Genomic DNA, 20,316 nt, shown 5'->3' with positions numbered 1-20,316 from the left:
GTAGGGGTGAAGCCATCCGGGTTTGTATCAGTGCACTCTACAATGCTCACACAACCACGAGGTCACCTTACATTTCTCTGAATATGTCCCCTCATTAAGTGGCACATGACTGTACTTATTACTTCTAATGATGGAATGTAGAACCCCACTGGTTTAAAGCATAAGACCATGTTTTCAGTGAAGCGCTGTTTTAACAAATTTCTGAGCAGGTTCTGACGTCGACCTAACTTCCTGCAACACCTTAATTCACGTGGATGCATGTAACAGAACGCTAGCTGAGTGGTGAATTAATTCCTTTTGTGATTCCTAATTGTGTGAGGAAAAGTTATTTTCCCTCCATCACTTTTTTTCTGTAAATATGCATCAGTTTATACATTAAAAATAAAATATTATTGCCCGGTGCCTCATGCCTGTAATCCCAGCACTTTGGGAGGCCAAGGCAGGTGGATCATTTGAGGTCAGGAGTTCGAGACCAGCCTGACCAACATTGTAAAACCCCATCTCTACTAAAAATACAAAAAAAAAAAAAAATTGGCTGGGCGTGGTGGCATGTGCCTGTAATCCCAGCTACTCAGGAGGCTGAGACAGGAGAATCGCTTGAACCCCGGAGACGGAGGTTGCAGTGAGTCCAGATTGCACTACTGCACTCCAGCCTGGGTGACAAGAGCAAAACTCCATCTCAAAAAAATAAAATGAATAAAATAAAAACCAAAGTAGGAAAAGAGGCCTAAGTTAAAATTTTGTGTAGAGGATTTTTCGAGTTGTGGGCTAAGTGTTTTCACTTCCGAAACACCTGCTGGTCCCCAGAGGTCAGTACTCCTGTCTCAGGAAGTGCCAGAGGAGGCGTTCCCATCACGTGGGTGTGGTTACGAGGGAGAACCAGAGCTAGCCACCTGGTTCTTTTAAAATGCATTTTAAATAGTGTGTGTTTCAGACTTTGAAGTAGTCTCCCACCCCGGTTTCCTCCCCCCACCTATTCCCGTCATGGATATGAGGAAGGGTAAGGGGTCTTTCATTACTGAGAATTAAAACCAGGAGACCAGTTACAATCAGCGTTTTCGTCTTAAATCTCTAATTTAAGACGAAATTAGAGGCCATTTTAGTGGGTTACTAAAATGCTTAGGAGGCCATTTTAGTGGGTTGCTAAGGGAGTTTTTCCAAAGAATAAAATTACTAATTTAACTTAACAGTAACAAGGCCCAAAGAGCTGTGACTTGTTAAGAAAACCCACCGCACGTATGTGAGTGGTGACTCACCACTAGCTTTTGACTAAGTTTTTTTTTTTTCTTTTCAAAAGAATGACTGGTATCGAAAATATTTTAGTGAAACTAGCAGTGAGGAAAGAACCAAGAACTATTTTATACATGGAGAAAAAGCTGGGCAACACTCACCAGAGTTTTTTCCCCCAAGAGCAGGATTTGATCTATCACAGTACATACTTCATCAGAAAATCACTTCCGCATGCACAGACTGTGATGACAGCGAAATTCTTAGAATGGAGGGAGCAGCAGGCTCTAAAGATACCTTGCTGGTTGCTATGGAAACTGCCATCCACAAATGTTTCATAAGCAGAATCTGGTTGGAAGTGGAATGGGTTCTAATACCAATATCGTAATATTCACATTCTCCCTCATTTTTTTATTAGAAAAAAACACACTCACAATTGTGAAGCATGAAAATACGAATATTTTGTTAAAATCATGTTGGCCACTTTATAATAGCTTCTGCTCATGAAGAAACAAAGCTTCAGTGTAGAGTCAGATGAGTGTAAACGGGAGAGGAGAGAACACACATGCTGGGTTGAGAAAGTGGTGACTTCATCCTCCCTAATGATTTATGGAGCCACGTGGAGTGTTAAGTGGTGACAATTTAAGAAAATGAATGAAAAGCATAGTCCGCCCAGCCCCTCCCCTTGAGAGGCGGGAGCATGGTCATGGGTGCCAGGACTGAACAGCACATGGCAGCCGGGTTCTGATGCAAGAGGGAAGGGAAGGAGGGACGGACGGATGCTGTGGGGGTTTCGGGAGGAAGTCTCACACTGTCCGTGGGAGCTGGAGGTGGATGCTGACAGCATCGTCATTGCCACGGGCCTACCGTGTACCACATGCCCACCGGAGCCTCTGCATGTCGTCTCTACTTCCTCACGGGAGCCTACACAGGAGGCCCTGCTGCCCAGCCTTGCTGACCAGGGCTCCGGGTCTCAGCCCTGTCATCAGAGGCCCACAGTGGCTACAGTGCTGAGCTGAGTCCCACAGCAACACGGTCTCCACTCACTTTCCTACCTTTTTTTCTAGACAAATAGTAAGAATGTTGCAGGCAGAAGGATGGAGTGCGCAGAGAGACAGGGTCCTGAAACGGAAACAGCGACGTGAGCAGTGGGTCTGCTGCCCACCCTCTCCCCACCATCCCCCAGGCTGCTTCTGATGAGCCACGTGTGCACACAGGGCCTGGTGTTTGAGGGCAGAGACGTTGCATAGTGAGGTACTCGCTCTGGAGGCCTCCTGTGTGAAGAGACATGAGACCGTTGATGGGTTGAATGTCCTCATCCCTAGACAATGACTGTGAACCGAGTTTTTATTATGGCCACCATATATTTTGATATTTGAGCACCTACGACGTGCGAGTCACCAGAGCCACACTCTAGTAAGTGATAGAGCGAGGGCGTAAAGATACAAATGTGGTTTAAAGACTCTTCTCAACCTGTGAGCTCAGCTACCTCTCAGGTCCCATTATTCTAGAAAGCAGAAATGTGAGACTTTAATCCTCTTCATTTTAAGAAGAAAAAGAAAGTCTGTTAAAGTAAGGGGAGAAAAGACCCTGCTACAACTCCCACCAAATATAAAACAGGCATAGCCCTGAATTGTGGTATAAATCGGGTATCTATTTTGAGTTCACGTTCTACTTTAGCATACTTTTAAATTCAGGGTGTTACAGTTTGTTGAATTTAACATTAAAATGGAGTCACATGAGAAATGGAGTCAATATTATACTCATTGAATTTTGCATTACATTTCAAAAGTGAATGTAAATATACAGGTGTAAAATCAGCTGGATGGCACACAAGCGCTCCGCTGTGAGTGCGCTGCCCACCCTGCCCGAACGCAGAGAAACACTAGAAGCTCTTGACCCAGCAGAGAGAAAACCCAGAGAGTCTGAGCGGAATCTGTTAGCCGTGCAAATGTTACACGATGCACATTTGCTATGACACAAATCTAAGACTAAAGGGGGAAAACAGCAGAAATCTTGAAAGACTCATGGGCTCTCCTGAATAAAAATCCTGCTGAACTAGTGACCGGCTGAGCATGGATTGTCGGGTGAGCCACCCTCTGGGTCCCGAAGGGGACTTGGTGTCTCTTTACAGAGAAGCAACCCCGACATTGGTGGAGGCAGGCGCTCGTGGCAGATGAACCTGCAGATGAGGCTGGGCGCTGCCCGGGTTATGAGGACAAATGGCTCTGTTTATATTCCAGCAACCACGGAACTCTCTGGAGTGCCCAGGGCTGTTTTAGGACATCGTAAACTGCTACTTTCATGCCAAGTTTGGAGGACTGTCTTCTGAAATATCTTTTATAAAAACAAATTTAATGCAAAAGCACACAAGTCTACATGAAACCCTCCCAGCCCGGATTTTCCAGCCAAATGGTAGGGGCCTACATAGAAAAATGAAACATTGGTGGTTGTGTTTTCAAGGCAGAAAAGATGCTGAAGGGAAAAATCTATGTTCAAAACATAATCTCAGAATAAAAAGCTCCAAGAAATGCAGTTTTGAGGAAGTATTGTCTAAACAAAGAGGTGTATTAATTTAATTGATGTGCAATATTTATTCAGTGTTAAGCTTTTAATTAAAATGCATCCTGAGTTTTCAGAAATTCTGGCAGTATATACTGTTTATCATTGTATTGTAAAATTGCATAAAATTACGTTACTTAGGTCTGTGCTTGTTAAATAATAGAAATGTCTTCACACCCCTACTTTTGTTAATTGTTCACTGTTTCTGAGAGTGATTAACCTATGGCCCCATTTAAAGTAGAACTCAGCCGGTCATGGTGGCTCATGCCTGTAATCTCAGCACTTTGGGAGGCTGAGGTGGGCGGATCACGAGGTCAAGAGATCAAGACCATCCTGGCAAACATGGTGAAACCCCATCTCTACTAAAGTACAAAAATTAGCCGGGCGTGGTGGCCGGCACCTGTAGTCCCAGCTACTCAGGAGGCTGAGGCAGGAGAATCGCTTGAGCCCAGGAGGCAGAGGTTGCAGTGAGCTGAGATCGCACGACTACACTCCAGCCTGGGCGAGAGTGAGACTCCATCTAAAAAAAAAAAAAAAAAAAGTAAAACTCATATTTAGGATCACTGTTCGATGTGAAATTTGCCCTCTCAGCTTGTAACATATGGTGAGAGTGGGCTTTCACCAGCTTGACCAGTTTCTTTTTTTTTTAATTTAATTTAATTTAAAGTTCTGGGATGTGCAGGTTTGTTACGTAGGTAATCATGCTCCACGGGGGTTGCTGCACCTATCAATGTGGTCCATATACACCCTGAAACACTACGCAGCCATGAAAAGGGACAAGATAATGTCTTTTGCAGGGACGTGGATGGAGCTGGAAACCATTATCTTCAGCAAACTAACACAGAAAGAGTGTGACCAGTTTCATAGGGGAACTGTGCACACAGGCCCAGAAGGCACCTTCCTAATCTCAGGAGGAACAGAGTGAGCATGTGTCTCCTCTGACCTTGCAGGAGACGGATCCAGGCATAGACCCGCCAGGCTGCTGTGGGTTCAGCCACTGGGATTGTCCCGTAAACCACAGGATCCTGAGTCTAGCTATTTGTATCACATAAATGTGCTTACATCTTTTTCCATAAATATGAGTTCTGAAAGCAAGCAAAACTTACTTGCTTACGTACTTATGGAAGCTCTTGTAGTTAAGATTTTAAAATTAACTTTATCATTCATTTAATATTTAGTGCATTTCTCTTTGCTAGACAGCCCTTAGTTATGTTATCATTTTAATACTACAAATACATGGAAAGTATATAGTTTAAAAAAACATGAAAAGTTTTATGTTATGCAAGTCGTAATCATTACAGAAAAACTTAGAAAACATAGATCAACATGAAAAGATTTTGACATATAATCCCACCGCCCAGCCTTCCCTCCACTGCCCAGAGATAATCGCGGGTAGCATTTGGATGTTAATACTTCCAGCCTTCCCTCCACTGGCTGTACATGGGTTTATTTCTACTAGTTTCACTTAATGCTTCATGAATATCTTCTCACATCACTCAGTCTTCTCCTGCAACACAGGGGTAGCGTGGTGTACTCGTCTGTTCTCACCCTGCTGATAAAGACATACCCAAGACTGGGTAATTTATAGAGGAAACAGGTTTAATGGACTCACAGTTCCACATGGCTGGGGAGGCCTCACAATCATGGCAGAAGGTGAATGAGCAGCAAAGTCACATCTTACATGGTGGCAGAGAAGAGAGCTTGTGCAGGGGAACTGCCCTTTATAAAATCATCAAATCTCATGAGACTTACTACCACCAGAACGGTATGGGGGAAACTGCCCTTGTGATTCAGTTATCTCCACCTGGCCCCACCCTTGACACATGGGGATTATTACAATTCAAGATGAGATTTGGGCAGGGGCACAGCCAAACTATGTCTCATGGCCAAAATGTTTAGGGTGAGTGACTTGGAAGTGGTACTGATAAAAAACAAAAGCCTTCGTTGATTAAAAACAACAACTTTAACAAGACAGAGCTGTGACTTAAGCTTTCTAGACTGTCAGAAGCATGCCAATTATGAGTTTTCCAGTGTTCATGATCATTGTAATCATGCTGAATATGTGGATGGATGAGAAAAAACATGATCTCCCTACACCTCCTTCTACCTGAAGCTCCAGTGCCTTTTGTCTCTCTCCATTGCCCAGGTTGGAGTGCAGTGGTGCGATCATAGCTCACTACAGCCTTGAACTCCTGGCCTCAAGCGATCCTCTCGCCTTGGCCTCCCACAGCTCTGGGATTATAGGCATGAGTCATTGCACCCATCTCAATATCATCATCTTCAATACTGTGACTGAAATATAATTAACTAACTCCATATTAATGGGCACTTACATGGTATTAGAGTTTTTAACTGTTAACAACACTACCAAATAGTCAAACTGCTATTGAAAAGGGGCATTGTGGCTTTATTCATTTCTGGAGATCACTGCCTACAATATTTCCATTTTTAAGGCCTTCCTTAACCTTGTTTTGTTTGATGTCTTTCATCTGCCTTCATTTGCATGGTGGGTCTTTGCATTGCTTATGGAATTTTTTAAGAGACAGTGTGCATGATCCTTCAAAGAGCACGTTGACAATGCTCCGTGATCCCTGGAACCCTCCCTCCACCTCCTTCTCCATTATCCCTCTTTCAGGGTCTTCTTTCCCCATTTCCAGGCTGATGGTCCCATGATTTTGACTCAGTTTCACCATCTGCAGTCCCCGTTCTCCCCTGCTTACTCCTGTAGTAGGCATGGTAGGTATTTCATGATCACACCTTGAGCCAGGTCATTCTTTTTTTTTTTTTTTTTTTTTTTTTTGAGATGTAGTTTCACTCTTGTCGCCCAGGTTGGTGTGCAGTGGCATGATCTCGGCTCACTGCAACCACCATCTCCCAATTCAAGCGATTCTCCTGCCTCCCGAGTGGCTGGGATTACAGGCGTGTGCCCCATACCCAGCTAACTTTTGTATTTTTAGTAGAGACGGGGTTTCGCCGTGTTAGCCAGGATGGTCTCGATCTCTTGACCTCGTGATCCGCCCACCTCAGCCTCCCAAAGTGCCAGGATTACAGGCGTGAGCCACCACGCCCAGCCAGGTCTTTCTTATGTATTCAAACAAACACTATCGCCCACAAAATAATACGCCTAAATAAATTTAATACTTCTGAGCAACTGTCTTGAAGACTTTGATAGTTCTTTGCTGTTCTTTTTAAACGTACTTTTCACCTGGAGACCCAACATTTTTGTTCCGCATTCCCCTTCCCCTCACTGCGTGCAAAAATCAGTGTATGACATCAATCATTGCCCTGATGTGGCCGTGGACAGATGTGGAGAAAGCCTGGATTCTAATGTTGATCCTGACCCATCATAGCATGTCACATTTCAGATGTCTCTACAGTGGGTCAAACATGCAGCTGCTGCTGGGCCTTCAAGGAAACAAAGTCTGTGTCCTTAGGTCATACAAAGTCTGGTTTAAAAGCTGACGCGTGTTCTGAGAGCTGTAGGCTGTGATGGGGAGGCTCAGCACAGGTCAGGGACGGCACATCCCGGCCCCCCAGGGCAGTTCTGGGAATGCCTGGTGGCTGTCATCCCGGCCTAATGATTATTAATTCCTGTTCTCTTTCCTCTGATCTTCCCCTGATGGGGAAGGTCACTTATATGATTACACTGGCCACACAGCACAGTTCTCAGCCCAGGTGAGCCCCCTGTTGCCAGGGAGGTTTTTACACATACCAGTTAAGTCCTCACGCTGGTGATTCCGGGTAATTGTCCTGAGACAAGGTCAGGCCGTGATGGGCTAAAGGGTGAAGGGTCACTGGGGCATGGGCAGGCGTGCTTAGTTCAGTCCAGGCAGCCTCAGGAATTCTCTCAGAGTTGACTTGGAGCTGGAGCTTCCAGGGTACTCGAGTTTGACAGAGCTGGGAGTAGAGCCCAGCGTTTTGGGAAGAGCAGTGGGACAGGACGGCACCAGCGTGCATGGACCTGGGATGTCAGAGGCTCTCACAGCCAAGCTGCTGGCTTCCAGGCACCACAGCCACTGAGCCGTGCCTGCGCCCAGACCCCGTTCCTTAGCTCCAGGGCGGGCCTGGGACTCTGCATTCTGAATGGGCAATGCTGAGGCTGCAGGTCCCTGCGCCACACTTGGGAAGGCCAAGGCTTCAGCAGAAGGTGGGAGCAGGGGGTGTGCAGATGACACCAGCCGCCAGGACAAGCCTTCCTGTAAGGATGCAGAATGTGAATGAGAGAGGCACCAAGGGCCGCAGAGAAGGAGCTATGCTGCTGTGGGCTGCTGTGAAGACGAGGTGGGCGGCGTTGGTGTCTGCGGGGGAGCTGTGAGGGTGAAGATGAGGTGGGCGGCCTCGCTGTCTTAGGTGGAGCTGTGAGGACACATCCAGAATTAGGGCACTGCAGGTCTGGCGGGACTTGCCTTTCTGTGAACCATGGCCCCAACGCTACTTCCTCCTGCCTACCTGTTTTCTTTTCCAAACTTTGCCTTCCCCTGCATCGTGCTCACTCTGCAATTATGTGACACTGCGGTTCTAAATGACCGATGTCCCCAGGGCCGTGGGATAAGGAGGGGGCTGAGCGACAGCCAGCATCCTCCACGCAGCATGGCTGTGTCTCTGTGCTCAAGGTTCCAAAGCCTGGGAGTCAGAAAAGTACTATTTGGGCAGATATTTAGAAGGTATTTGTTCTGGTAAAGAACAAAATAATGATATTTATTTTAAAAGAGACACCGTAATACAATCCTCTATGAATTGCTTAGTCAAACACTTTTTATGTTGCTTCTCTTTGTGTAATTTCTTTATTTGGAAATGCATCGTACCTCGTAAAGGCGCCAGTGACAAGGGAGTCCCAGCGTCACGGAATTCCAGGGCGTCACTGGCTCACTTGGCAGAGCTCCTGTGGTCCCCATGGTGGTATTAAAGTGACATGAGTAACACATATCCTACTTAGTGGATTCGGTTCTGTGGGCCATGGGTGGGACTGGAGTCACAACTTTCCAGCATGTTCCGCCGCTGCCAGCGCTGCTGCATGCGGGCCATATTTGGAGCCTAGTTCCTTCTTCTACACCTGAAGAAGGAACAGGTCTGTTGCAGCGTAACTAACATTCTGCATAACTACACCACAAAACTCAGCTGACTCCCCAGACTCAGTCCCTGGGGGAGGAGGCAGCGGAGGCCAGCACCCCTTTCCCTTTCCAAGTGCCTGCAGGTTGCGCGCATGAGTGAGTCCTCCTGCCAGCTCCTGCCAGACCTGAGGTTTGCTTGACGCTTTGTCACATCCATCAGCCCCAGCGCGCTCTGAAAGGGCGCCGGTGCCAGGGTCCCTGTCCCGCCTTGATCCTTCCCCCCCTCGGCACCGCCCCCAGTCTCGTAAACCGCCTCGATCCTTCCCCCACCTCGGCACCACCTCCAGCCTCATCAAATCCAAGGCACCTGTTCCGCCTCCGTCACTTGTCCCCTCCTGGCTTCCCTCTGCCTCTGCTGCCATTCTTCTTTCCTCCCCACATGGAAAACTGAGGTCCCCAGCAGCCCCTTCTCAGCCATCACACAGCCTCGTGCTGCCTCCGCCTCAGCAACTCCATCTATGTCCAGGACCTCCCTCCACACTGACGACTCCGATATCTTCCTGAGGCCACAACGTTCTCCAAACGTCCGGATGTCCCACTAGGTAGCTGGGTCCACATTCCCTGCGGTCATCACAAATGGACCCAAACCATCCTGTTCCCTCCAGCAGAGCTCACGGGCTCCCACAGACACGGCCCAGACCCCACACCCTACTCTCTTCTGCGTTATCTGTGTGCCACTCCCAATCTGACTCTTAAAACAACAAAACAACAAAATCTAGTTAAGAGAACCGGAACTGCAGTTTCTGCTGATGTCCCGTCCTGGGCAGCGCGCAGCCAACGCGTCCGGATCTGAGCCATCTGTGAATTTGCCACTGGGCGTGGTTGTAGCGAACACACGCATGTCAGCACTGTGTCTTCCAGCTGTCTGTCAATACAGCGCCTCAGTTTGAGGCATAGCTCCGTGGCTGGACGTTCCGTGGCTGGACGTTCTGTGGCCAGGTGTTCTGTGGCCATGTGTTCTGTGGCTGGACGCTTTGTTGCAGAGTGAAGGGCCACGCACCCTCCATACAGGTGTGCACAGGACAGAGGTGCCTATGGGAATAGCACCAAACACCAGCCCTGAGCCGAGGCTATGCAAGCGACAGGTTTATCAGCCCCAGATGGGGAAGGAGAATGAGAACAAGTGGATGATGCGTTCAGCACCAGTGGGCATGGAATATGGTCATCTCAGGGCCCCCAGGATGCATAACGCTTGTGAGCTTGTGGGACACTGGGCACTTGGGGGACAGCTGGAGGCCCAGTGGCCCGGCTTAAATTCCCAGGTAAAGGGTGGAGGCAGGACACAGGGAAGAGGAGATGGAGAATTCTGGAGGGAAATAGACCACTTAGGAGGCAGGAGACAGCGGAACATTATCAGCAAAGGCTCTGTGCAGTTTCTGCCCTGGGCAGCTGAGCCGTCGCCTCCACCACAGCCAGGGTCAGGCTGGGTCAGTGGTTCTGCAGTTGTTTCCCAGACCAGCATCTCTGGGGACCCGAGCTTCTTAGAAATGCAGGTCCATGGACCCCAGCCTGTGAAACCAGACTGTCTCAGGACCGTGCCCATTAAAGAGTCTCTGTTTTAGTAAAAGGGGGGTGGCCAGGTCTATTACGAAGGCCTGTGTGTCCCCACCATGCAGTGGATCATGGGGGTTTGATACTTGTTGGGGGGCAGGTGTTATGGATGCGAAGGAGGCGTGAGAAGTCCAGTATTCAAAGGAAGAGACACTGAGTGCCGTCTGTGAAGGGTTAGACATTTCTCTGGGGTGCAAATGGACGCAAATGACCAGAAGAGAAATCCCTCGTGAAGGAGACAGCTTGGGAGCTGAGATGCCAGGAAGGGTAACGTTGCGGGTATTGGAGGGTGCTGGGCAGAGGGCTGGGGTGGCCCACTGAGCCCAGGATGGAAGGTCTTAGGCACGCAGAGCTGGGAGCTGTGACAGTGACAGGAATGGGCCGTGCTGGCAGGTCAAGCTGGGGAGAAGCAGGAGGAGCCTGGGGAGGTGTGTGACTGTTGCTAGTGGGAGAAAAGTATTTTTCCTTCATCATATTTATCTTCTTTAGTATTTATCACAAGTGTCTGAGAAAGAAAGACAGCCCATAATGAAATTTACCTTCTTAAGTAGGTTATTGTTAGGGTCAACCTAATTATTCCATACGTAAGAGAGAGAACGGAGTGTATGCTGGAGTGTTTGTGTGGCTGCATTGAAAATCATTATGTATTGTGAGTGAAACACCCAGAAATTAAGTGGATTATTCTTGAGTACAGTCATTTGCAAACTGAGTTCGGTGACACCTTACAGAATGTCTCTTGGGGTCCGTTGCAAGAAGCATAATTCAACCTGTGCCTGCAACACCACCATCCACCCAGCCGAACTATGTACCGGGGCCTGAGAAGCGGGAGAATCAGCCCCATCAACTCTTCTCATGAGAGTGTGCACTTGCGTATTAGAAAATGTGTTTGGAATAGTAAGCAGCAGGAGTTTCAAAATACTTCCAACCCATAAGGCATCACGCAAGAATTATGAAGAAAAACGCCCCCTCATTAGACAGCTCACTTTGATTTCAGTCTCCATGGAAACTGGATATTTAGATGCGCTGAGATATTTTTGTCTTTGGGGTTTTGCATGTCTTGGAATGTGGACATGTGCACAGACACAAAGCCAGATGTGGCGTGTGACTTAGGCGACGTTGGCCGGTGTGGCCTCCTGCCAGGCAGTGGGATCCGCTGAAAGGCAGAGTGGAAAGTTACCACTGTTGAATGACAGATGGCAAAGTTGAAATCTGAGGCACAGTGAAGCCATGGAAACCACATGCAAAGAGATTCGAGAAGGTTTTCTGGGCTGGGGATGGGGTTCAGATCTTCACAAACCCTGTGTGGATGTGTGTGTGTGTGTCTGTGTGACAGGCACGTCCACAGCCGCCTGGCAGGACGTCCCCATAAGTTTTCATCCACAGTGTCCCCACTTGGGAGGTGGCCAGGTTCCACTGCCAGCTTTCCCAGCTGCTGAACAGTAGCGTGTGTGGCAATCTGAACACAAGTGAGGTTTTTCTTCCTCTGTAACGTTTTGATTTTTTTCTCTTTTGTCTATACTGAACCTACCATCCCTGCGTGAGTTTGAGGGCAAGGGTGTTCCTGCCGGCGACTTCACAGAGGGGAGGGCAGGTCTTTCTGGTACAGCAACTGTAGTGCTGACTCAAACCAGAAACCCACCCCGAGAGGAGAGGAGCAGAAAACACTGCTTCCTCCTGGGTGGGTTGAGATCGGCCAGTGTGAGTGTTCGTTGCAAGGAAAGCCAAGATTTATCTCCAGTAAGATCCCTTTACATTTTGGAATCTCCATTCCAGGGGCTGGGCATTTCCAAAAACTCAAAGGACATGTTTGACTTCACTTTTTCTCTAAGGGAGTCCAGCTTGAGGGCTGAGATATCTGTTTTGTGGTTCAAGGTCATGAGCAGCATCCTAGTCATGCAACAGGCACGTAAAAAAGGAGAAAAGTCAGTGGCCCAGAGACTCCCACTGAGCACTCAGACCTTCGATACCCCATCAGGATGATAGAAGGTTAGGGCCTTTGGTGGTCCTGTGGCCCACACTCCTGTCATGCAGACAGGATGACCTGATGGCCAGGACAGGAAGAACAGCCACCTCTGAGCTTCCTCGCCCTTCGGGCCCCCAGTTTCCACACATTCACCCGTGATAAGGCACAGCCACCCGTGAGCACTGTCAGCTACATCTTAGGGGTCTGGGGAGGGTGGGATACTGGATTCAAGGAAGGTTCCGGACACATCATTAGATCCTTGGCTGCCGTGAGGGGTGGTCTGAGCAATGCAGTGGGCTCATGGCAACCCTGTGAGTGGCTGGCCCGAGAGCCCGTCCAATGCCCTGAGAGAGATGCTGGCACCAAGTCTGTGAGTGCTCAAGGTCACGGTGCTCCACCTGGATGCCCAGTCAGGTGCAGGTGCAGGTGGGTCCCGCCCATCTCAGGCACTGATTTGCATGAGCTGGGGCAGGGCCCCTGTGGAGCTGCCTGGCTGCAGGTGGTGTTTCCCGATGGTGGGGCCAAGGCCGCTGCAGACGGGAGTCCACATGAGTCCCCCTGCCCCTCGGGGTCCCAGGCGGACCCTGGTCTGTCAGGACTCAGCTGTCGGGGAGAGAACTGAAAGGAAGATGTCAACATTCGGGCGTGAGCCTAGACAGCTTTGCCCCTGTCCTTCACGCCTGAGCGGGGGCGAGAGGAGGAAGTCAGGCCGCCTAACACACAGAGGCTTGCCAGGACCTTTTGGTTTTCCTCGTGGCCTCGATGGAGGCAGAGCGCACCTCATCTTTGAGCTTGTCCTGCTGTCTCAGCCCAGGGCCGGTCCGACTGCAGGGGCATGCCCCCCATTTATATATTAATTAAGGGTTGCATCCTCCAGAGGCACTTCCTGATTCTCACTCTAGCTGCATCATGCTGCTGAGTGAGTGTGCGGAAGGCACCACCTCCTCCCGTCAGCAAAACTGCAGCATCCCAGGCAGACCACAGACTCCAAGACGACAGGCAGTGGGTCTGTCTTGTTCACTGTCTCGGCTTCCGCCCGGCACGAAATCAATAAACATGACTGAGAAGCTGGATCCGAGGCCCCCAGCATGTGGTCAGACCCATTACACATCATCTTGTCTTAAAAAGAGCTGACGCCCCATGATGCACACCAGCCCGATGGCTGCTTGCGGACTGGATTCTGAGGAGTCTGTTGTTGGCCAACTCCTGGGTCCCTCCCAGCAGCTTTCGATGGATGAAAGTTTGACTCCCATGTCGCACTGAACACAGAAGTGAGTTCATGCTGGTTTTTGAGCCATCTCTGTCCTAAGAAAGCTCTGGATTCTGTAGCATTTTGCAAACAGGACACCCTAGTCCCTCTGCCAAACACCGAGTGTGCTGCATGCTGCCTTCCTCGTTGGCAGCGTTGTGGGTTATGGAATGTTTCTACCCTCATGCTTCTCCCAGGCGGCCACCCTGTACGTATTCATCACGCCCTTTAAATGTGACTGAAATTCTGTCGTCTTCCTGACTAATGGTGCCATGTGTCTAAACATCAAAGCGTCTTCGAGGCAATCACATAATGGTTCAAAATTGACTTTGGTGTCTTCTTTGCTGCTTGCAAACAGCGGATCAAGAATCTGCTGAATCATAATCCGAGGATCAGTCATAATCCAAGGGTTGTGATAATGTGGCCCCAGAAAAGGCCCATTTCATAGTAAAAACTGGTTTGTAAAAATTATCATCAGAAGCGTCACCTTTTTGCAGCAAACTAAGCAATTGAATTAATGAAAAAGTGTCACCAGAGAAACACAAATTGCATCATTAGAAAAATAAAATAAGACCAATTGTTGATGAGTTGTCTAGGATGCTTTATGTGACTGGTAACCAGCAAACGCTGAAGGCCCCAGTCGTTGGACGTCAGCAGGCTGTGCCAGGCTGTGCACTGGTGAAATCGGTTTTGCGATGGAGCTCTGTGATGCTGATAAGCCTGGTGCCTGCACTCTGGTCGTTGGACATCAGCAGGCTGTGCACTGGTGAAATTGGTTTTGCCAGGGAGCTCTGTGATGCCGATGAGCCCGGTGCCTGCACTCCGGCCCCGAGTGGTCTCTCAGTGACACCATATCACAGCACATTAATAAGCGCTGGCACCCGGGCCTGCAATTAGCCTTTCCCGAGTTCAGAGGGCTTCTCGGCTCTGGGCCTGCAGATCACGGGGCTTCATTTCAATGCGGTCATCTTTGTTCTCTCCGTGCCCCTGGTGATTTGATAAAAGACTCCTATTTTATTGGAGTTGCAAGATTTTTAACGGTATCCTATGTTCAAGCAGATGAAATATGTGGGAGCAGGCCTTTTGTGTATTCTTTTTCATCCCCTTGTATTTGTTTTGCTTATATACATTTTTTACAAGATCTAAGTCCAAGGGGTTGTTCTCAAGTTATAGTCATAATTCATCGACGTGTTTGATGGTTGGCAACCACAGAAATAGTTGCGGAGAGAAAACAAACATCTCCACTAGATTTCTTCATTGTTCCTGCTCTGAAATGAAACTCTGAGTTTTCGTGGAGGCTGCGTATGCCGTAAGAAATTTACTGAGAAATGTATTCCAGCATATTCATCTATACTCGGTCCCCTAGAAACATAGGTTTGTATCCTTAATTAGTAGCCCAGAAATCTACTTTGAATAGTAATAGGACAAGCTGATGGCAGCAAGTCAAAACTTTAATTCTGATAAGACAGATGGTTCTTCGCAAACCAGCTTCGTTTTGAAATACACTGATATCTGGTATTTACTAAAAATGGTATCTTTCTTACAGGCAATTATTCCTCACTATGTTAATTGCCATATTTCTCTTCCCTCTAATGCAAAGCATAACTTCCTTCATGAAAGCCAAATATTGTAGCCCCACACACCTCCCCCCTCCCACCCCCTCCGCCAGAAGGTTGCGCTTCCTCCCTCCAGGGTGCCTCAGTGATGGCAACAAAGAGCTGATGTCTGCAGAGTCATGGAACTCACTACTTGTCATTTTCTTTGTTAATTCTATTTTCAAGGGCACGCACATTTCTGCAGCTCATGAAATTGCTTTAAACTGTGATGCAGGGAAATTATAAAACTAAACTCTGTCAATTATCTCTGTTCTCTGATCATATATATATATATATATATATATGTAAATTTTTTTGTATGTGTTTTTAGTAGAGACGGGGTTTCACCATGTTGGCCTGGATGATCTTGATCTGACCTCGTGTTCCACCCGCCTCAGCCTCCCAAAGTGCTGGGATTACAGGCATGAGCTGCCGCACCCAGCCTCTGTTGTCTGATCTTAATAAGGTCTTCTATGTTGCCTTCCTGCAGCATGTTTGGAAAGACACAAAATTTTTAAGTTTTTAGAAATCTGGTCATCGAAGTCAGTTTAGTATTCCGAATAACTGAACACCTTCCCCACAGTAAGGATAAAACCTTTTACTATGTTTTATGCCTTCAGGTAGAAGCTATTCTAACATGTATCATACCTGGCCTTTTATTGTGTTGAATCAGATGAGATGACTGATAGTTCACTGTTTTTGACCTTTACACATGCCAGCTTCCTATGGTTCAACCTGACATATTTAGACAGGCATTGTTGCCTGGCATCGTGAATAATGGTTCAGACTTCAGGGAGTTCATGAAACTCTACAAATTTCTGCAAAGTGGTGTGTAAATGTGTCCATGATTTCGTATCAAACTCGAAACAATCTCTGAGCCTCCAGCAGCACAGACCTGCGTGGGGCTTCAGGTTGCAGGACAGGGCTCAGAACAGCATTCCCCGGGGAAGACAGGGTTTGCACACAGCCTTCAGGACCAACCTAGAATGTGTGGCTTTGAGAGAACACAGGGAGTTTTCTCTGCATCCAGACATGAAAACAGGAGTGGGAGAAGGCAGCCATGCAGGGCGTCCCAGGACAGAGAGCAGGGCCAGGCGTCCCCATGATATGGGGCTCTGTAGGCTCTGCTAGGGCCTCTGGCCACTCAGCATCTTTCCCACCAATGTTCAAGACCAGTGTGTGTCCCAGACAGGAGTGACAGCCAGCTGGTTTACATGCATATACCTGAGGGGTCACCCTACAGACCAGCATGCGTCCCAGACAGGAGTGACAGCCAGGTGGTTTATATGCGTATACCTGAGGGATCACCCTACAGACCAGCATGCATCCCAGACAGGAGTGACAGCCAGCTGGTTTATATGCATATACCTGAGGGGTCACCCTACAGACTAGCATGCATCCCAGACAGGAGTGACAGCCAGCTGGTTTATATGCATATACCTGAGGGGTCACCCTACAGACCAGCATGCATCCCACACAGGAGTGACAGCCAGCTGGTTTACATGCATATACCTGAGGGGTCACCCTAGAAGACCAGCGTGCATCCCAGACAGGAGTGACAGCCAGCTGGTTTACATGCATAGACCCCAGGGGTCCCCCTATTGTGCTGAGCATGTTGATATATTAAGCGCCACGTTCAGAGTTTGTGACTTGTCATGGTATTAATTATCCATAATTAATATTGCAACTGAGGAATGCTTGAAAGATGTTCTATTCCATGCACACTTGTTTGTCACTGTCAGGAAAACTTTAAATGGGCTTGGGCTCATTTCTTCTTCAAATTAACTGCAATACCAAGCATGTATTGTTTATAAAATGGATTAATTGCATGTATGTAGGAAATGGGAGCAGGACTAGAGCACTTACAGAGCTGTCAGGTTCATCCAGCGCGCCTCTCTGGCATTTTAAATTCTGTTGTTTTCTTTTTTCTTTTTCTTTTTTTTTTTTTTTTGAGATGGAATCTTGCTCTGTCGCCCAGGCTGGAGTGCAGTGGTGCAATCTCAGCTTACTGCAACCTCTGCCTCCCAGGTTCGAGCAATTCTCCTGTCTTAGCCTCCCAGGTAGCGGGGATTGCAGGTGCGCACCACCACGCCTGGCTAATTTTTGTATTTTTAGTAGAGACGGGGTTTCGCCATGTCGGCCAGGCTGGTCACAAACTCCTAATCCACCCACCTCAGCCTCCCACAGGGCAAAAACTACTCACAGAGGTTCGGGACCTCGGGTGTTTTTATGTAATGGAATGAAGTCAGTAAACATTTTCGCTTCGTGGAATTGACAGAGGGACCCTGAGAGTAACCACCCCTTGTCAAGAACACGTGCGGCATGAGCAGGAAGGACACTGGCGTGTGGCCGGACTCGGTTCCGCCGACCTGGGCTTCTGTCCACACCATGCTTCCTTTGAAACATGGAACTACATAAGCCTAAGAATTGCGCCTGTCATGAAGTAATCCTCCATTGAAGACCACTTGCTCAAATACAATAGAGCCATGTTCTCTGTGTACAAGTGGCTTATGATGGAACTTGTGTCTTATGACTATTTTGGTTTAATTTACTATGAAGAAACTAAACCATGGGCTCTGATGCTGTAAACAAGTATCTGTGGAGTCAATTTAATGTGTCAGATGCTGGCTAGGACTTTAATCAGCTGATTTCGTGTCGTCCTCACCATAACCCCTTGAAGATTAGCATGTCACTTTATTGATGAAGCCAGCAGAGACCAGAGAAGTCAGGTGAGTTCCTCCAGCTGCACAGCTGGGGCTTACGCAGGGGACGCCTCTCATTCCCCTCTGTCGCGGCTGCCTTCCCGGAGCCACAGTGGATGTTAGCAGAGCCATGGTGACTTGACAGCCTTTTCCCTGCTGGTTTTCATGACAGGTTTTTAATTGATAGAACTGTAAAATTTGATTCTTTCTTGCAGGAAGACAGATGATTTCTTGTGCATTTTTTATATATTAGATGGGGGTAACATTTTCTCAACTTTAAAGAGATAAAAACTCATAGTTTGTTGTGTGGCACAGTCTCTTTGGAGACTTTAGGTTGTAGTCAAGAGTAAAGAATGATTTTTACTAATCAGAGAAGATACGTTATGGGTAAAGACTGCAATATACAAACCTGGCAACCAGTCCTGCTCATCTGGGTGGCCAGTGGGTTTTATTCAGTATAATTTCCACCCAAGTCTTTGGGTCGGTAGGGATCAGAAAGGAGTCTCTCCAGAGCATAAACACCAGGGTACCATTTCGACAGAACTGAGTTTGGAAAGCCTGGCCTGGGTTTCTGCCTCCATAGACCAAAATCAGCAGATCTCATGTGGGCTGGGTGCAGTCGCTGATTCGGTGGCCAGGAGGAGGGAGAAGGGCGACGTTCGGGTTGGAAGAAGGTGCTGCTGTCACAGGACCGCGGCTGCCTCGGGTGGACGGGAATTAGTTCAGTTCCTCCCGCACTTGGTCACCCTGCAGTAACTCAGCCTCCAGGGCTCAGGCTGCCAGCATGGGTGGCTGGGGAAGGGGAGGGGACCAGGAATGTAGCATCTCAGGCCCAGGGAGGCACATCCCCCCGCAGAGGCCGGGGCCGCCTCCTGAACAAGCCTCATCTCTGTGAGAGACACCAGGCCTCAGGCCCCCACACAGCAGTGGCTTCTGATTTCTAGGATCATTTTTATCTGAAAGGATTAGTTCAAGAAGGAAATGTTACTTCCCAGCAAACGGGTCAAACACATGTTGCCCTCATCCCATTCCATGAGAAGTTGGAAGTAACATTAAAGTTCAAGTGGGCTGGGCGTGGTGGCTGACGGCTGTAATCCCAGCACTTTGCGAGTCTGAGGCGGGCGGATCATTTGAGATCAGGAGTTCGAGACCAGCTGGGCCAACATGGTGAGCCTCCATCTCTACTAAAAATACAAAAATTAGCCTGGCGTGATGGTGTGTGCCTATAATCCCAGCTCCTCGGGAGGCTGAGGCAGGAGAATCTCTTGAAACCAGGACACCGAGGCTGCAGTGAGCCGAGATTGCACTCCAGCCTGGATGACAGATCGAGACTCCGTCTCAAAAAAAAAAAAAAAAAGAAAAGAAAAAGATTAGGGAAGGTGCTGATGAGACGAACAGCCCCAGCTTTTGTGCCAGTTTTAGTTATTGATGAAATAGTGGGAGGGACTGCGTTACATGTGTCATAAAATACGTATGGTGAGCTGACAGAGAAAGCCACTCACAGAACACAGTGTGGCTCTGTAGTGTGTCCAGGGACCACCCATGCTCCCCAGGAACTCCCTTTGAACCCACCATCCAAAGCCAGGGTCAGGCGGCCTCGGGTGTGGTTGGCTCAGGGTCCTGTTCCCAGGATGCTCCTGCCCCAGGTGGCCCCCGGCTGGTCCAGCCTCGCGTTGAGGGGTCCAGTGGTTTCAGCCTGAGTTCTGAACATGTGTCAAACAAAGCAATCCCATCCAGGAGGCAGTTAGGATACCCAAATCTCACTTGTACTTCCCAGTAAGCGTTCATGAAAGCAGACTTGCTGACCAGGCACTGGCCACGTTGAACGTTGTGTGAGCAGCCCAGGCCCTCCTCCATCAGATGGGCCTGGAACACGGGGTGGGCGAGCAGGTGGAACCACGAGGGCTTCAGGAACTGCAGAGGCGATGGTGTGGTTTGAGCTGATTCACAAGCTCTGCTGGGGTTTTCTTTCCATCTTGTGACCTGGGCGTTCCAGGGAGCTGCACCTGCTCCTGGGACACGTGGAGCTTTGGCAGTTGTCCTGAGGGAAGAGGAAAAAAAATCAGGCACGTAACAACTGAGGAAAGAGCTGAAACCTGGAAGAAAAAGACCAAAGTATCATGGGAAAAAAAGGGAAGTCAACAGAATTCACTGAATGTCGCAAGAGCTGCCTTCCTGAACAGCTTCCTTCCAGCTGAGCTCCCAGGCAACTCACCGTCCCCAAAGCCACATTCCAGGACAGCACCCATCCAGGACAGCTCCCTTCCAGGACAGCACCCATCCAGGACAACACCCTTCCAGGACAGCTCCCTTCCAGGACAACACCCTTCCAGGACAACACCCTTCCAGGACAGCT

The 20,316-nt window shown here is 48.5% G+C and overlaps 1 protein-coding gene across 3 annotated transcripts in view; it reads left to right on the top strand.

Annotated features, from left to right (window-relative positions):
* DLGAP2 (DLG associated protein 2) overlaps window positions 1-20,316 on the top strand; it is a 937,648-nt gene that overhangs the window by 675,287 nt on the left and 242,045 nt on the right. The gene's annotated exons all lie outside the window — the stretch shown is intronic.

Source organism: Hylobates moloch, unplaced genomic scaffold (genome assembly GCF_009828535.3).
Source record: "Hylobates moloch isolate HMO894 unplaced genomic scaffold, HMol_V3 SCAFFOLD_8, whole genome shotgun sequence".
Classification (NCBI taxonomy): domain Eukaryota; kingdom Metazoa; phylum Chordata; class Mammalia; order Primates; family Hylobatidae; genus Hylobates; species Hylobates moloch.
Note: the sequence above shows the minus strand (reverse complement) of the source record. Positions and strands in the feature narration are given on the sequence as shown.